The 12,319-nt window shown below is 45.6% G+C and overlaps 1 long non-coding RNA gene across 4 annotated transcripts; it reads left to right on the top strand.

The window, feature by feature from the left end:
• Nucleotides 1-178: 178 nt before the first annotated feature.
• Nucleotides 179-11,369, top strand: LOC142406069 (uncharacterized). Of its 4 annotated transcripts, none has more exons than XR_012774424.1 (6): nucleotides 179-503; nucleotides 1,007-1,178; nucleotides 1,968-2,101; nucleotides 5,701-6,010; nucleotides 6,714-7,095; nucleotides 7,764-11,369. It is a non-coding gene; the product is annotated as an uncharacterized LOC142406069 (long non-coding RNA). The 4 variants fall into 4 exon arrangements; XR_012774422.1 differs by having other exon boundaries at nucleotides 923-1,178; XR_012774423.1 differs by having other exon boundaries at nucleotides 179-1,178; nucleotides 7,764-8,903; nucleotides 9,367-11,369.
• The last annotated feature ends 950 nt before the right edge of the window (nucleotides 11,370-12,319 follow it).

Here is a 12,319-nt window from a genome sequence, read left to right as displayed (position 1 = left end):
TAATATGGAATGGTTTCTTTAATAGGTTTTCACACCTCCCCGCAGGCGTCAACGCAAACCCCCCAAAGGCGTGACACCGCCGACCCACCCTGCCTCGGGCCGCGCTGCCCGGCCGGGCCCGTCGCCGGCGGGACCCGCGCAGCCGCAGTGCCGCCTAGTGGCGCCGCCGCGCCCGCGCTGGGCCTCCGCGCCCGCCTCGGCCCGGCCCGGCCCGGCCCAGCCGGGGCGGGGGGCGCGTAGTGGCGGCCCGGCCCGCAGCGCTCCTGCGGGGGGAGCGGGGGGTGCCGAGCTGTCCCGCTGCCCGCCTCTTCTAGGTGCCCGGAGCCCGGCCTGCCTGTGCCGCCGTGGGGAAGAGGCCGGGTGCCCGAGTCACCGGGCTGCCAGGCGGCTGTGACGGCTCTGCGGGGCTGCCGTCTCGCCGGGAGCCTCGGAGAGCCAGCTGCCGCCTGGCAAAGATGGTACCGCTTCTGCTGGCGGTGAGGAGACCCGTGCCGTTAACGGGAGTGAGTTTCATTCCCCCGAACAAGCTGGTTGCGCTCAGCCCCCTTGGGGTGTAGGCAAGCACGGGTGAGCGCAGCAGGGGCTGCAGGAGCAACCTGGCCGCTGTTCAGGGCTGCCCTGGAACACAGCTCTGCTCTGGGGAAGTGCGTGTTTGCCCAGCCGAGTCCTCCCTTCTTGCCCCAGCTGCCTTCTCCTGCTCCCTGGCTTTCACCACTGCAAACTTACCATCTTTCCCTTGAATTATACATCCCTCTCCTGGGGCACTGGTGTAAAATTTAAGCAGTTCTTATTGTCACCTCTACTACAGAGATAAGTAACCATTTTCCTTTCTGTTTAGACCCTTGCTTGCATCGCTAGTTTTTTCCTTCCCTGGCCGGGCCAGCCCTGGTGATAGTAAATGTCTGTGGGCGATGGTCTGCAGGTGAAATCTCTGCCCTGTTGGAGAATGTGACAGTGATCCACATAATTTCTAATCAGTTGAAGTCCCTTGTCATTCACGTCAAAGTATGCCATAATATAGCAACAGCAAATTGCTGCCTGAGGAGACACTGTGAACCTGACCGTGGAAAGAGCCTGTGCGTGTCTGGGGGAGCATCTCTTCTCCCGGGATCCCTCCAAAGGATACACAACTGCTATGTAAAGCTACAGCTCGCTTTTATAGCTGCTGGTACACTAAGGTCAGTTCATGGGAGAAATGCAGGTTTAGCCTAACTTCTCTTCACCAAACTTCTGTCTGAAATAAAGCATGCTTGATGGTACATGCGGGTGTGTGAGCACACCCCGTTCAGGATAGGGTGGAACCAGGATGTTGCCTGCTGGAGAATGCGAGGCTGCCACTTGGCAAAGCACACAACCCCTGGCAATGTGCCCAGAAAACCGGGGCACCCCACAAAAGAAGTAAAACAAACAAACAAACAAATAAAATGCAAGCCGAAAAGAGCTCTCAAACAGGCTTCCTTATTTGGGCCAGAGGCAGATTATTTCATTTTTTTTTACCTTGAATTCCTCCTTGCAAGCAACACACAAGGACAGAGAAGGCACTGCCTACCTACCTTTCTCCCCTGTAGCTGCATCTAGGACAGCCCACTCACCACCCCTGAATCCCCCTTTTTTTCTGATGAGAGATCGTTAGGCTCAAAGGGAAGTCTGCCCTCAAGTCGCCAGTGTACCCGCTTTGGATAAGCCGGTCTCCTCAGGAACCAGCAGCACGCTCTTGCATCAGGCCATCCGTTCCTGTCACTAGACTTCTTGTTGTCACACTTCAAAGCTTTGCCCCTGCACTGCTCCAGTCTCTTTGGTGTCCACCCTGTGATATCCACGTGGAAATGGCATTGTAAACTCCATCATGATGTAACGCTGCCCACATGTGTCCAGCTCCTCAGCTGGGTCCAGGGTGGATTTTGGCAGACAGGGCTAGGGAAATAGAAAGGATGCACGTGACTTGCAGTGTGCCTCTTTACTGGTAGAAACACGGCTCTGGCTCTGTGATCGTCTCATGTTGCTTCACCATCTTCAGCATATGAGGATGGAGGCAAAGGGTGGATGCAAAAGAAGAGGTCGAAAGCAGAGCATGCAAGACGTCTGAGGCAAAGTGAGGCAGGTAGCTGGGAGCGGCTGCAATATAGAGATTAAAGAGGCTCTGACTTCAGTCTCCAGTTAAAGGACACCAGTGACTGGCAACAGTGACCTGAAGATGAAAAAATGACAAGAAGTCAAGAACTGGCTGATGAAACTTGTTCTGACGGTATCAGAACAAGCCCAAGATCCACCTGCACAAAGTTAACATTGTTTCAAACAGAATTCAGCTAAAATAATGATTTTTTACCAAAATGTTTTACAGTATGTGATTGCAAACTTCTGATCTGATACTAGGAGTCCTAAAGCCAAATTTATCATGTCCCTTAAGTACAGCTCCTTAAAATATCTTCAGTTTTCTTCATTGCATATTTCTCATCTGACTGGTGGTCTGACGCTATTTAGGTTATGCAATTCAAAATAGCCATTGCCTGAGGTGACTAGATTTTCAGGGAAGAGTTTCACGTAGGGTCTAGCTGCAGTCTTTGAAGATGACAAACAGTCTGCATTGAGCTACTTGATCGCACCAATTAGGGTCATTCACAAATGTAATTATGGCGCAATATTTAAGATGCTGTTTTAGAAACAAAGCCCAAAAATGAAAATTTAGAAATACTTGAAAAGTTAAAGGAAGAAAAAAGGATGAAGGCACTACTTTTTTTTCCCTTTAGCAGGAGAGCTTTTCCAGTAACAGACACGAAATGAACAATTAACCTTTACATTGCACTTTACAACCACAGACTTAAAAGTATTTTACAAAAGTGCTCAAGTATCACTGGCAGAAAAACTGAATCAAACCCAGTGGAATTACTTGCTGCAGCTCTGCCAAAGAGGCAAAAGCAGAATTAAATGCTATTAACTGTCTTAATTGTCTCTTAATTCTCTGCACTGACTCTCACTGCTGTAAACTATATTATCTATACTGAGATGGAAAGGTGAAAACATGCTCTCTATGCACTTTAGACCTTAGTGAGGATCAAAATGTATTACTGCATTAATCAAACAGCACTGCATAAATCAAACGCACCATTCTTTTTTAAAAGCTATCTTTAGGATTTTTAAACCATGTAATAAATTTGTATTTGACTGAGCCTTTAAACATTATTCTTTATAATAGTTTATATACTGCAGAGATTTGTTTATAAAGTAAAAGAGATTTTTGCCCAAAGGGTTCTGCATGTTCTGATCAACTCATGGAAATCTTAGGAACATGGGAGAAGGCTCCCTTTGGTTTTGTCAACGCCAACATGAGGAGCTACTGTAAGTTGTAGCTAGAGGGTATTCCTGCCTGGTATACACTTCCAGACCACCAAGGTTCTTTTACATCAAATCCTTACACCTGGGGTTTTTTTCCTAGAAACAATGCATGGTCAGTGCTGTGTAAGTTAAAATATCATTAAACATTTATGTGATTTAGTAAAGCAACACATTTCCTGACAACTAAGGGACCATGGACTATTCGGATGCCCTGAGACTAAAGATTTATTAGTGTCTGGTCTGTCCACTGGTCACACTCTGCAATTCCAGCATGAAGAAACTCATTTCTCAAGAAGGACTTTGCAACATCATTGCAGTGCACCAAAGTAACTTCTATTCTGTAATCAATGGGACAAAAATGCTCTAACTAGAAAATGTTTGTAATATTTCAGAGTGTCTAATCCAAATAGCCGATCTCTGAAGTGTCAAGTTGGCTTAGTTGGAAGACATTTAAGCCTCAGGACTTGGTCTCAGGTCCACTGTTGATACTAGCAAATGCTTTGAAGGTGGGGAAAGGAGTGCCTTATTGTTATAATTGCTGTCCTTTGGCTGAAATACTTAAACGAATTGCATTTTCTTCTGCTGAGAGCTGTTTATCCCAACGTAAATGTAGATACAAACAAACAGAAGATAGCTGGTGTTTTCAAAGCCTGAATGTCTATCCCAGCTTCCCCAGTTTGGCTCTCAAACTACAGAGGCCAAGCCTTTCCAGTTCCAAACTATCATTGCTTCACCCAGTTGGAAGCCACCTGGGATTTGTTTGGGTTTTTTTAATGCCATTCCCATACTCGAAAAGTATTGAAAAAAATGAATCTACCCTATGACTTGCCAGGAGGATGGCCAATAACTTTTAGATAAATGTGAGTTGAGTCCCCACTGAAATCAGCAGACCTGAGCTACAGCTGACAGGTCAAGCAAGGGCAGAGTTTTATTCCAAGGGACTTTATCTGTGGGATGGCCAATGCTCAAAGTTGTGAATCCAGGCCAGGAGTCCATCTTTCAGCTAAACACATCCTAATGGCAAGGACAGCCTACCTACCTATGCTTGGGTTTTTCAGTGTTTTGGGGTTATTTGGACATTGGTATAAAATGTATGATCCAAAAATCACCTAACACACTAACTCATAAAACATTTGTTGTATGTCTAGCTGTCCGATACAAGACAATCATGAAACAAGGATCTCTTCTGCTCGTGTTAAGTATTCAAGGGTGTCATGCTGCTAGAATGTGCCTTTTTTTCCCCCTAAATCTGAAGACTTTCGGCTGTATGTTATTAGGGAGAGGCTTTGGAATTCTCAGCACCGATGGTAATGTCAGGAAAAGCTCGTACGCTGCATGGCTCAGCCTCCTTCTGCTGAAAGGTGTTTGTAGCTCCTGGCAGTCTCCTGTTGACACCAGCTATCTAGTGACGGTCGTCATTTAGCAAAAGCTAGTTCTGCACTAGTGATAGGTACTGAGCAAACACATAGCTGAATTTCTGATGTGTTTCTCTTGCCTCATTAATATTCTCGTACAGCTCTGAGACCGCTACTGCTACACATTTTTTTTCAGTTTGTTCTTTCTTGCAAGGAAAAGCTTACCTTTTCATTTATAAGCTGACTCTTTTCAACAACAATAACATGACAAAAGCTTTTACTGGAAAAGAACAAAGAGTTAATTTTTTTCTGGCTGGCCGCAAGTGACCCCTTGTTCCCACTGCCTTTGAAATGACTGGAGTTTGCTTAGCCTGAAAAATTACAGCTATAGGAAAAGCTATGCTTCACTGATCTATTTTAAAAAGGAACAGCAGAATTTTAAAAATAGAATCCCCATTTTTTTTCTGACTGTGGCATCTCCAACCCCAGTATGTTGATGCAATTTCCAAAGCACTGAGAAATGTCTTAGGTCACATTTAAGTCAGGTCAGCCAAATCCAGGATCAGTGAAAAAATGAGCTGTTCATCTGATCTGGAATGAGATCTTTCTTCCCATCATTCTTAGTTATAAAGATATCTTTTGTGTGGTTGAAGCTAAATTTAAGCCCAGGCTGAGTGTATTTGTGTACTATCTATGCATGTTTTATGCATCAGCAGCACACTGCATTACTAGTAGGCTGCATACACAATTAGGGCTTTATGATCTTTGAAGTCGGTTAATACAAAGATTTATATATTTGCAGCAATAAAAGTCTGGGAAGTAATTGGAATAGATGTTTCTTAAGAGCTACAGTCTGATTCTCCTTTGACTTGTGTTGGTTTGGCTCCATTGTCTTCAGTGGAGTTAATCCTCACCCTGATTTGAGCACCAGAAGAAGAGAAGAAGAAAATCCATCCCTGAACGTATGCCTAGGGAGGTCTGCTTTTACAGAGCTTGCTTTTCTCTCAGACAGGAGCCTTGCGCAGGGGAAAGCACCGAAAGAGAGAGCAGACTCTGCCATGGGAATGAAACCATGCAGCACGTTTCTTCCACTGAACAACTCACAGCAGCACCTTCAAGACAGGGACTGAGCCTGGCTCTGGCGACCGATGCCCGAAGAGGCGAGCCTGGCCGTGATGCGCAGCTCCCGAAGGGGCCGGTTTGCCCCGGGGACTCCTGCCTGCTTGCTGGTGATGCTCCACTGGGCAGGCAGGAGGGAGGTCACGCCTGGGCACAGGAGTGAAAGTCACATTCAGAGACGTGTGGATTGAATGAAGGAAACGGTAAGGTGAAAACATGCTCACTTAATATGTGCATCACTATTTTGTAAAGAACCCTCTTATAGGCTGTTTCTTTCTTTGCCAAAGCATTCAGCGACTGTGACAGGATTTAAAAGTAAAATGAGTTGAACTTTAACAGATCTATAGTAGCAGCTAACTAGCAAAGGAAAGTCCATGTCCAGCTATTTCCTGGTGCTATAATGTTTTGATAATAATGGTACACAAAGACTTGTTTTGTTTAGTATGCGCCATATTATTGCATTTCAGACAAAGTCTTGATTCTTTAAGTCCAAGACAAAGTCTCAATTCTCTCTGTTTGAGACAAAACCCCAGGATGAAAAATACAGATTTGAAATGTCCCAAACTACAGAGGAGTAAGGAATCAGATTAGCATCAATTTCTGCTTCTAACTCAATGAAAACAAAGATAAGGCAAATATGTATTTTCCAATTGGAGGGACAAATTTAGGAAAGATTTTATTCCTCATCATTCCCTGTCTAATGATGAAATCAGGAAAAAGAAAGTATTCTTCCTGTTCTCTGCACACACACTCTACCCCAGGCAGACCTGTCCTTTCTGTGCTGAGATTTGCTTTCATACAGCAGCGAGTTTCCCCTCCAGAGCTCACAGGCATGGAGAGCAGCTTTGTTTACCACCCCCAGGTGCAAACCTCATTAACTAATGTTTACTTCTTTTGTGTTTTCAGCTTTCAGTAATGAGCCGGGTTAATGGATAGTGAAGATGGTGGTGGTGGGAAGAATGGTAAGGAAAATTCAGAAGCTGGTTTTACATCTTTCAATTCTACTGGCTTATAGGCAAAATGGCTATCAGCCATTCAGTTATACCCCAAAAAAACCCCCAGCCCTTGGAGATGATGAACTGTCTACATAGGTTTTGCTTTGTTTGTTTGTTTCAGGATGGTGGGAAACAAAGCACAGCCAAACCCCTGACTTTTTGCAAGTTATAAATACTGTACAAAATTCTACTTCTGACACCGGAAAATGCTTTCTCCTGTTGTTCAAAGCGACTCCAGATGCTGATGTACTTAGCACACAGTGCAAGTAACCCGACTGGAATGAAAAGGGAAGGTAATTGAGTTTACATTAATCTGTCAATATTCCTAAGAGACAGAGTGTTCAGCCTGCCAAGTTTGCTCTGCTTATGCACGCATAAGCAGAGCGTGAACTTAAAGCGACTGGAGATTCCCACAGTAGATTCTCCCCGATGAATAGGGGATCTCTGCTGCTGTCATCTGGTGGAGGTGGTGTGATCGCTTCTACCCTAGTTGTTCCCTCATGTCCCACAATATCAGGAGGTGGGCTGAGTGTTTGGCAGGAAAAGAAAGAAAAGGCTGTGGTAGAACTGAGTTTTTCTGCATCAGATTTTCCCCTGACCCAAGCCCCATTTTCAAAGGACAAAATATTAGCTTCTTCCTAGGCTTTTCTATGCTTCTTACTATTACAATATCTGGGAACTTCACATACACATCTATATCTTTCTAATATACTACTGAAGTGAAGGATTGTCATCCCTGTATGTGAAACAGAACATGGGGATCAAAGCAAAAAGTTTCTTTTAACTTTGGGTGAGCAGTCTGGGACAGTAAGGGGCAGACTTTTTCAAAGAACTTGACTATTTTATACTTCAAATAGCTATGTATTTGACTAACCCCTGTCCCTCATTTAAGATAGTTCCATGAAAAGGGATCTCCATGTAGCTAGACCATACAAACTAGCAATTTCCATCCCAAACACAGGAGCAAGTCAATGCCCGTAGCAGAGCAGGCATACAAGACACGTGTGAGAGAAGAAGCAACTATAGCCAATGTTCAGTGAGTGCATGTTGGAAATATATGAAAGAAAAGCAGAAAAGATGGGAGAATCTGTGAGATGAAGCAACAAGGGAATATTCGATCCTGTGGTCTGGGAGGAAACCAGGGAACATGTCTCTGAAGAAAACTGAAATTAAGAGCCTCTTCAGCTGAACTCTGGGTGTCAGGAGCTGGTGGGGACAAGCAAAGGAACTGCCTCCTGCTGTTTGGCTTCTGCTGCATCCAAGGAAACAGTCTTGTAACTAACTAACGTAGGGGAAAAGTGGCTCCACCACAGATTTCTTCTTGCAGTAGAAACAACCCTCAGCACATTGGCTCTAATGCCACGTTAAGGCACAAGTCCACAGACAAAAGCACCCAGCTCCCAATTGGAAAGGCAGGCCCCGACAGCAGCTGCCAGGTCTGATGCTAGGTGGGTTGGACCCACTGCGTATACACTATGAAGCTGGCGTAGACAGGTCCAGCAAATCTTGTATGTCAGATTTAAAACTGGGAGGACTCAAAAAACACAAGCATGGGGAGTCACGATCCTTTGTGCATACAGGTCAGAGTTACCTTCACACGTGTGCCGTGCCCAGGGCTGCTTAGCTGGGCTCCCCTTCCTGAGCTCTCCTGCTCTTGCTGGCATCAAGTGTCTCACTGAGGAATCTGGCCTGGCTGGTGGCAAGCTGTAGTTTCCCTCATGGTCCACTGTGAGGACCTGGGGTTTCACCATGGGTGGTGGTGTCTGTGATGAGTAAGGAACTTTGCAGATATGCAGAAACCAGTCCTGATGAACCAGAGCCCAAGACACTTCACCCAGTGCAAGCAGAACTAGTTGGCCCAAGCCTCTGCAAAGAAGACAGGCAAGACCGAAAAAGAGCTGTGGGCAAGCAGGAGGGGGCCAGATACCCAGAGAAAGGCAAGTCTGAGTGCCAACAGTCGAGCCCCTGAGACTTTCTGAGCACAGGCAGCTACAGGTCTAGTTGCTGAGCCTCTTCCTTCTCTGCTTTCTCGTGAATGAAGGACACCTGTGCTGGCACCAGCACAGCCAGGACCAGAAACCACCGAGACCTCCCTCTGCAGGTATCCATAGGGGTCCTCTGCTCGTTTCTCAAAGCAGTGACATGGTGGTGGTAAGAAGGGGATCAGCTCCGGCTATGCATAAGCATGCTGTGCAGCGGCACCGGGAAGTAAATGACAGAGCGCCCTAGTCAGGGTGGGATGTGTGTATGACGAAGGTCAGACCATGCAGTGGTATCTCCCTGTGTGTAAGAGGCTTTGGGCAGGGGTACTTTGGGCACGGTAACAGGACCATGTAGCAAAGAGAGCAGATTTCCAAGGGTCCTGGAAATCTGGCCACTCTGTGGGGCTTGGTGTACCCTTCCCAGTCCGACAGCCGTAGCAGCTGTGGGATCTGCTGATACTCTCATGCCTCAGGCAGCCATTGCCTCCAGTGAGAAACAGGGAAATGGGAGAGGCAAATGAGTGAGAAAGGGGTAAACAGTATTTTGCTCAAACTAAAGTGGTGAATGTTCTTGCTCAGCAGTTGTTCTCAGCTACCCCAGTGTTCCAGGCAAAGCTCCCTTCAGAAAAAGCTTGTCTACACAGAAACTGACCCAAGCCAACATCTTCTGTAAGAAAGAGCAAAGAGGAGACCAGGTGGGAGAGCAGACAAATTCACCCCTTTTCAGGCTGCGTTCCTCAGATTTTGTTGCTCATCCTCAGTTCAGCCAAAGGGAATAATCACCAGTGGCATTTTCCTCACTTTGTACAGTGCAGGAGGACAGCGTTTGGGTCTCAAGCCCTTGGCGATTCCTCTGAGGGTGGATACACACTTTCCCAAAACAAGGATTCTTCCTCCCTAGGAAAGCAAAGCCAGCAGTCCAAATAGGAGTTAGAGAATCAAATATATTTACATAAACTACATAACACCTTATAATAATAAAATAAATAATGAATGCATTTTATGATTAGGTAAGTTATAATAATAAAATATGAACTATTTATGAAACCAAAATTCTTCACCTCCCAGAGGCAAGTATTCAGCACATGGAGAAACTCTTTCGAGGTGCGCGGCAGAGCTGACAGCAAGCAGCAGCTCCACACCTTTCCCTGGGAAGGTGTAAGAAGAGGACAGGCCAGCAAACCTGGAAGCACATCAAGTAGTTTTCCCAGCTGTTAGTGTGGGTTACCATGCCCTGGCTATTATCCCCGGCTCCCAGCAGAGTTGCTGGTCACCATGCCCCAATATGCAGGTTATTGTTTCCAGTTTCTGTTGTGCATTGCTGTGCTTTGCTGCCGCAGTCGCTTCTTCCCCCTCCCACATGAATTGCTGCAGAGTAAGGAGAAAGGCAGCGGCCCAGAGGTGGGCAAAATAAAAGGCAGCAAGGAGCCTTGTGGCCTACCTGCTTTCTTTTTCTTCTCTCTCCAAGCCAGAAAGTTCCTCAGCATGAGCAAGCCAAAATGTAACTTGGCAGCAGTACCAAAGATAAATGTCAGTATTTTCCCTGGCAGTTAGAAACAAAATGTTTCCAAGTGTCCAGGGAGATTTTTCTCTTAGAGGACGGCCTCCCCACTGTGTAGGTTCCTCACCAGTCGCCCTTTCCGCTGGCTGTGCATCCCCTGGAGGGCAGGTGAGCGGGGTTTTCCTCCCCTGCTCTTGCAGCAGGGGAGCCCCGAGAACTGCCCTGGCACTGGGGACAAAGCTGCTCCCTGGTACGAGCTCCCCAAGGGGTGCTGCACGCCGGAGCGTGCGTGCACACGGGGAAGGGCAGGCGCAGCAATGTTGCCTGTCTGATAAAGCCACCCTGAGCTCCTTGGTCACTATGGGGTACGCTTACACAAAATACAGCAGGCTAACGTGATTCAGAGTAATCGGAGAAGATGATTTACAGTCCTGCCTCTTTTGAATGCTGCAGAAAGAAAGAAAAGCCTTATGGCAAGTTGGAGCAGCCTGTGAAGTGTAGCAGGGTAAATACCTCCTTGCAAGCAGCAGTCGAAACAAAAACAGGATCAGCAGCTGCTCTCCCCACCTCACAACTCAGCCAGCCTACTCCAGGTTAAGCTCCAGGCTGCTGCCAGGTTCTCTTGCTTTGGAGGAAAATGCTTAACAGTTTGATCAACTGAGATCGCTGGACAGCATCCTTTGGAGATACACAAGGATTTCAGGAACCAGTAGCAATTATGGAATGGCCATGACATGGCTGTTACTTCTCATCATCGATACAGATGTACAGAGCTTTGAAGTGCACCCTATTTTTAGGCATCTGGATGTATTGCTGATGAAGATTCAGCTTTTGACTACTGCAGTTCAGTAATTCTTCTGTTTTGATATCTTTATTTTTTCTCAACATCATTTATTGTTATTTGATCTCACATTTGTTTCCAAGAACTCTGTCTAGGAATATCATAGCAAAGACAACAGTATCTTCAGCAAAGAAAGTAATTCATATATCTCATCCTGGATAATTTTTTTCTATGTAGTTTTATACAGAGAGGAAACTGAAACAATCGTGGATATAGGCTGTGGATGAACATTAGCTACCAAATTTTATTTCAGAAGAATATTGGTAGGAAATTAAGATTATCACAGGAAAAGGACATGACTTTTTATTGGTGCCCATGGGGAATGCTGATCACCTACATGCTTCAGTAATCCAGCATATGTGTGATAGCCATTGGGTAATTCCAAGTATTCCTTCTGCAGTCTAACCTTCTTCAGCCAAAAGCAGAATCCAAGCCCACGCATACAATTTCCACAGTAACAATTACAACAAATCAGATGTTTTAACATATGTTTAGAAGGATTCTTCTGAGTCTGGTGGAAAGGAGAAATATCAGAGAGAAAGGCCATATCGTTCACCAACTGCACAACAATTACTTGGCTGGTATGAGGCTATTGCTCCCGCCATGAGCAGCAGATCTATGCAGATAGCAATTAGCATGGGCAGAGTTTTCTTAATATCTGGGATGAAATCCTAGCTATCAAAGTGAGAAAATTTTCTGTCCTATATGGAGAAATATTCCTTCTCATTGTGTACACTGCTCAGCATGGGGGTGATGAATAGCAGGCTTGCTTAGCAGAAGTCAGATTAGAAGAGTCTTCTGTGCTTAGGAATATTTTATTCACCATAAGTCTTTTTAATGGACTGTTGACTGACCTCTTTGCTTCAGAAAACAGTAAACAAAGTAGCCTCTCTGTTTGTTGGCTCTTATGTCTGGAGATGAGAGGTGACAAATGACATCTTGCAACTTGCAAGATGCAAAGATGGTGAAATACAGCTTTGAGTTATTTTACACAAGGAGGACTTCACTGTGCTACCTGAGACTGTCCCTATGATACAACCTGACACTTCCAAAAGTGTAAAGAGCTATACAAAATTACATGCTCCTCTAAGAGTCTGAGTTAATTTCAAGCCACAAAGTTAACCTTGGAGCCTCGTACTGGCTCCACATACTGAAGCTATGGAGTTACACTTCCTATCTCTGCAGCAACCCTA

Source organism: Mycteria americana, chromosome 2 (genome assembly GCF_035582795.1).
Source record: "Mycteria americana isolate JAX WOST 10 ecotype Jacksonville Zoo and Gardens chromosome 2, USCA_MyAme_1.0, whole genome shotgun sequence".
Lineage (NCBI taxonomy): Eukaryota > Metazoa > Chordata > Aves > Ciconiiformes > Ciconiidae > Mycteria > Mycteria americana.
The sequence above is the reverse complement of the archived record's forward strand: the minus strand, read 5'-3'. Positions and strand labels throughout refer to the sequence as shown.